This window comes from Mytilus californianus, unplaced genomic scaffold (genome assembly GCF_021869535.1).
Source record: "Mytilus californianus isolate M0D057914Y unplaced genomic scaffold, xbMytCali1.0.p SCAF_98, whole genome shotgun sequence".
Taxonomy (NCBI): domain Eukaryota; kingdom Metazoa; phylum Mollusca; class Bivalvia; order Mytilida; family Mytilidae; genus Mytilus; species Mytilus californianus.
The window spans coordinates 127350-133465 of NW_026262754.1; the positions used below are offsets into that span (position 1 = coordinate 127350).

At 31.9% G+C, this 6116-nt stretch overlaps 1 long non-coding RNA gene across 1 annotated transcript; it reads right to left on the reverse strand.

The window, feature by feature from the left end:
• Positions 1–787: 787 nt before the first annotated feature.
• On the reverse strand, positions 788–1933 carry LOC127717281 (uncharacterized). The gene is made up of 2 exons (XR_007989165.1): positions 1780–1933; positions 788–943 (listed from the first exon to the last, which is right to left on the reverse strand). It is a non-coding gene; the product is annotated as an uncharacterized LOC127717281 (long non-coding RNA).
• Positions 1934–6116: the final 4183 nt, after the last annotated feature.

Below are 6116 nucleotides of genomic sequence, written 5' to 3' on the forward strand. Positions count from 1 at the left end.
CAGTGGCAAATATTTCATGCATGTTCAGGACGAGAACAAGATAACAATAAGGTGAAATGTGTATTTCAACACTGCCTTAAAGAAGACGAAAGTATTAAAAAATGAGATGTAATTTGTTTTTTCCAATATTCAATGTACAACTGTTGAATTTATACCAAACTATAAGAAAGGGACAAAGCCTTTTGTAGAGGTCAATATTAAATTGGTTTCATATTTTTCATGTCGGGGTCTGTTATAGCCAACCATACGGTTTGAGGTTTTTTTCATTGTTGAGGGCCGTACGGATGACTATAATTGCTTACGTCCACTTCATTTTACCTTAACTAGATGGTTGTCTCATTGGCAATCATACCACATCTCCTTATTTTTATCAAGATCACATTTGCAAAACAGACAGCTAGCAGGGAGCGGACCATTGTATGACATTTTTTAAATATTCGTTTTTAAATGTAATATCTTAAAAAATATTCAAAAAGATATTGGGTGTTTGTCTCTAATTTTACTCTTTATTTTTTTTTCTTTTATAAAAGACGTCACATGCACACCACACTTCGCATTGATTAAGGAGACGATAAGCAGATTCACAATTTACAGGTCAATTGTAAAACAATATGTAATCATAACATATTATATGACGTTTTGACGTATGCACAATCTTAACAGAGACTGCTAACATTTAACACAAGGTAATGTATTTTTTTTTATAATTGTACTATTTGTCAATGTAAGAATCTGTGATTTTTGCCTGATAGCACTATAAAAATGGAGTGAATAAACTGAGAACGTCAACATTCATGAAATTTTAATTAATTTCCAAATCTTGGAAATTTAAAACGTAATTTGTTGTTGTCTTCAGCATAGGTCAATGAACAGGATTTACAAGTCACTAATGGTAATCATTTTTCTCTAGGGCATCAACCACTCTTTGGTTCATAAGGTTTTCCTAAAATGTAAAATATGGATTAATGTTTGTAAGTATTAACAGATATATTTTTAGAAAACTCATTCTAATAAACCGTACGAGATTCGTTTGTAGTAAACACAGTCACCACAATTAGAACTATTCTGTGAAGGAATCCACATTGTAAATATCTACAAACTGCTCAGGGTCTGAAAGAACCATATTTTGTGCTAAACCAGTAAGGTCGAGCACAGATAATACTCGACTAGTCTCGACATTATCTCGACAGTACTTAACTGTACCTAACTGTACTCGACTTTGGTCTCGACTTTACTTAGTAAGTCTTATTCAGTACTTCATGATCTTGGTGTAGTCTGAAATGGTCTCGGCCAGTTGTCGACCTGTCTCGCCTAGTCTTGACCTTCAAATTTAGTCTTGACTGGTCTGAATCAGCCAATCTAATTCAATGAAATTTAGAACTTAGAATTCCAGGTTATTTGGCAGTTTTGATAGGTAAAATTTTTTTTCTCAGTCGGATTGAATTTAGATAGTACATTTTTTAATAACTATTTCAAATTAACTTGGATTTCATAAAACTAAACAGCTATCAAAGTATTTATTGATCTTACTGAATCCCAGGTTTGTTGTATTGCTGTCAAGTTTAAGGTTTAAATTAATCTAGGTCATAAATTTTAGAATGTGCAGTTCGGACTAAATTCAGATAGAACACTTTAATTTTTTTTATAACTTTTTCAAATCAACTTAGATTTTTATCAAACTATACAGCTATCTCAATTATATATTGATCTTAAAAAATGTCAGGTTGTTTGGTACTTTGGTTAATTGCTGTCAAATTTAAGGATTTGATTGATACCTACCAATAGGACAGCAAATCCCTTTTTTGCTTCCTTGATGTGTAATACATTCGTAATTACCAGGGCATCTCAGTATACCGTCACCACAGGTAATTGATAACGGTTTAACATTACCTGGACATCCTGAAAAGTACATGACTGTATAATGCGTGTAAAAGGAAAATGATACATATTGAACTGGTTATTGCACGAGCAATTTTGGGGCCATTGCGTTCATTTTTGGACCCTTTATAAAGATACATAGCTTGCTGTTCGTTGAGAGAGCCAAGGTCTCGCGTTGAAGGTCGTACTTCTATCTATAATTGGTAACCTTTTATACATTGTGACTTGGATTGACAGTTGTCTCATTGACACTCGTACCACATCTTCTTATTTATATTTGCACATGTGGATTACTTGTTTGTACTCTGGTTTCCAATTTTTCTGCAAAATAGCGAAGCGTATGAAAATTGCCAAAATTATTACGACATCAAAACACTTATACATCAAAATGAAGTGAAGACTTAATTCATTCTTCTAGTGATATAAAAATATGTTGGACAGAATTGTCCTTTAAAATCCTTATACACCTGTCGAAATGAACATGCTATTGCACAAACGGGGATTCATGCCGGTCCTGCAAAATAATACAAATTATATACTTTTAATCTTAAATATAAAATTTAGAATGGAAATGGGGAACTTGTTAATGTTGTTCTCCTGCTTCATTTTGTACAAGCAAAAAGGAAAATTTCACTATCATTCTGGTATATTTTTTTACTTTAAGAGTTATCTTCCCTTCAATGACTTAGTTAAAAAATTGATTCAAATACACCCAAACAAAAAAAATTGAGGAACAAATCATGGTAACAAATGATAACCAAATCGTATGATTTCTTTATGATTTGAAAGTGATAAAATTTCACATGCAAATGAGCTAACAAATCACAACAACAAATCACGAACAAATTGCTTCCAATTCATAAGCAAATCACAAACAAATTGTCAAGAAATTGTTTTGAAATCATTAACAAATCAGAGATCATTGCTTTCCTACTTCAAGCAAATCACAAACAAATTGTTTTCAAATTGTAAAGAAATTGTAAAGAAATTGTAAAGAAATTGTTATCAAATCTTTAACAAATCAGAAGTAAATCATATTCCTACCTCAAGCAAATCACTAAGAAATTGTTTTCAAATTATGAAGAAATTATAAACAAATTGTTATCAGATCTTTAACAAATCACAAGTAAATCATATATTTCTACCTCAAGCAAATCACAAGCAAATCGTCAATTAATTTGCATCAATCATCAATTCACAGATTAAACCATTTACATCCAGATCAAAAATATGTTCTGCCCCTGACAACCCCAAAACTTTGAATTGCATTTGTCTTCATTTTACCTTAGCTTCTCCTCTAATTGTAAAAAGGAATACTATCTTTGGTTGTGATGAGGGACGAATCGTTCCCTCTGTTTAGGTTTCTCTTACTTCTCTTCGGAATTTGACTCTAATGAGATTTGACAAAACTTGGGCAACCACGTGTACTAAAAGGATGCATGTCGAATATATATAGTTGATGAGTCTAAGTCTTGGTCCAAATTTGCTAATGTAGCTTTGCCCCTACTGCCCGGGATCTGGCCAGTAAACATGAAAAATTAAAACATGAAACTTGGCAGTGAATTTTGTCTGCTGGCTCGGGAATCTAGTCTTTAATTGCATGTCTCGATCTGTTTACACATCTTTTACACATTTTTATTTTGAAAATTAATCCTGACAGTACAAAATTAAGTCGAGATACTTAAATGCACAGTTTCTGAATTTAAAAATTTCACACCTTTTACATGTTAAATAGTATTAATTGAATGTGTGAACTTATAAATAAATAACTGAGATTCCTTACCACTCTCATCATTGATAGAACAACTCCTCATCTTGCAACCTTCTTTGTTCAGTTAATATAGAACAGTATTTGAAATTTGAATTTGATCTCAACCGGAAGTCAGAGAGATAGATAAACAAAGAAAATTTGAATGCATTAACATTTTATTCATTGTAGCAAATCATCAATGAATCACATCATGATAGCTAACAAAGTTAACAAATCATTTTCAAATCATTTCATATGATATTCTAAGTAAACAAATCATAACGAAATCACATCATTTTAGCTAACAAAGTTAACAAATCTCTTTCAAATCACTTCATACAATATTCTAAGTAAACAAATCATAAAGAAATCACGCAAAAACAGAAACAAATTGCTTACAAATCATACAACTGAAAGAAATCACAAAGAAATCAGTTTTAGGGAATTTGGCAAATTCTGATTTGTTTATAATTTGTTTAATGAATCACAAGCAAATGGTACTAACAGATCGCAGAATCATGATTTGAAAGAGATTTGAATGCGATTTGAAAGCAATTTGTTCATTTATTTTTCTGTTTGGGCAGCCCTTGGGTGGTGTAAACTTCCCAAAATAACGTGTATGGTGTAATGGTGTATGGCATATGGTGCAATGGTAGAAGGTGTATGGTGCTATGGTGTATGGTGTAAGGGGAATGGTGTAATGGTGTATGAGGAATGGTGTGATTGTGTAACGTGCGATCGGGAATGGTGTGAATGAATGGTGTACGACATTTCATTGGTTGAAACCGAAGTTCATTTTATTTTAATTTTTCGGATTGTAAACATAAACAATAATAATAATCCTATTGTTCTTTTTTCCCAGTAAAGCAAATTACTTTACTCGTTAGACTCTATGTCATATATATTTAATATACACATATTAAAAAATCTTTTTTTTTCATATTCTTATTTTCATTAAACAATGGCTTTAAAATTACACACTTGTGATCACATGCAGTTATCATAAAAGAAAGGATTTTATTTAAACTAGAAGGCGGATAGAAAGGTTATCCACGCATCGGAACAGTATTTTTATATCACGGGTTATCAACATCATTTTTAAAGTTGCTTCGTTCCCCACTTTTGACAGTCTCTTTATAAATATCTTATCGTCATTCACCTATGTTTGCCTTGGATTTACGATTCTGTTTTCCAAAAAATGTTCAAAGGAAAATTGTACAGTGTTATTGCACATAAGGTGTTGTATAATTATGAACAATCTCGTCAATTTCGTTAGATTTGTCTTTACGGATTATAAATGATATATTGAACGTCCGAAAAAATATACTTATGTGAAACGGAATGAAATATTTGCCACTTGATATTTAGCCACCAACAAAATCAACCAACCGACATAATATACTAACAGTATACTTTTCCTAAAAGAGAACTTCTCATACTTTTCATTATAAAGTACAAATGAAATATGTCATGTCAGTCACTCTGTTGGATGATGAGGTGGAATAGTTTTATTATACAAACCATCCTGATCTACTGAGTTTAAATCATCACACCTCAGCAAGCACGACTAATTTATGCGCAGACCAACCCATCACACAATAGCCCAAAAGGAATCTGTGATGTACCCGTCCATATTCAGAAGTCATGGCAGTGGGAAATACAGATACTGATACTGACTTTAGTGACAGTTTTATATGACGAATACAAAGATGAAATGCTGGCACTCTAAATTAAAGCGGACAAGATTTTGTTATCATTGTATTGCAATGTTGCTGTCATTTGTATTATACAATCCATCCTGACATCAAAATATTGCTGATTTACTATGCGGCTGCCGCTATATAGATTTACATAATAAAGTGCAAATATGGTCAGTTTTGTTTGATACTTTAAAATAGTTTTGTTATACGAGTCAGCCTGAGGTATCAAAACTACTGAAATTTTCTTGCGAGACAATATTTTTAATAAAAAGAGGACATGCTGGCTATCTAGATTGATGGGGACAAATTTTTGTTGTCATTGTATTGCAATGTTGCTGTCATTTGTATTATACAATCCATCCTCACATCAAAATATTGCTGATTTACTTTGCGGCTATATGCTGATTTACTATGCGGCTATATAGATTTACATACATGACATAATAAAGTGCTAATATGATCAGTTTTGGCTGATGCTTTAAAATAATTTTGTTATACAAGTCAGCCTGAGGTATCAAAACTACTAAAATTTTCATGCGAGACAATATTTTGAATAAAAAGAGGACATGCTGGCTATCTACATGTAGATTGATGGGGACAAGTTTTTGTTGTCATTGTGTTGCAATGTTGCTGTCATTTAATTTGTATAATGCAATCCATTCTGACATCAAAATATTGTTGTTTACTATGCGGCTATATAGATTTACATAATAAAGTGCAAATATGGTCAGTTTTTGTTGATTCATTTAAAAAATTTTGTTATACGAGTCAGCCTGAGGTATCAAAAC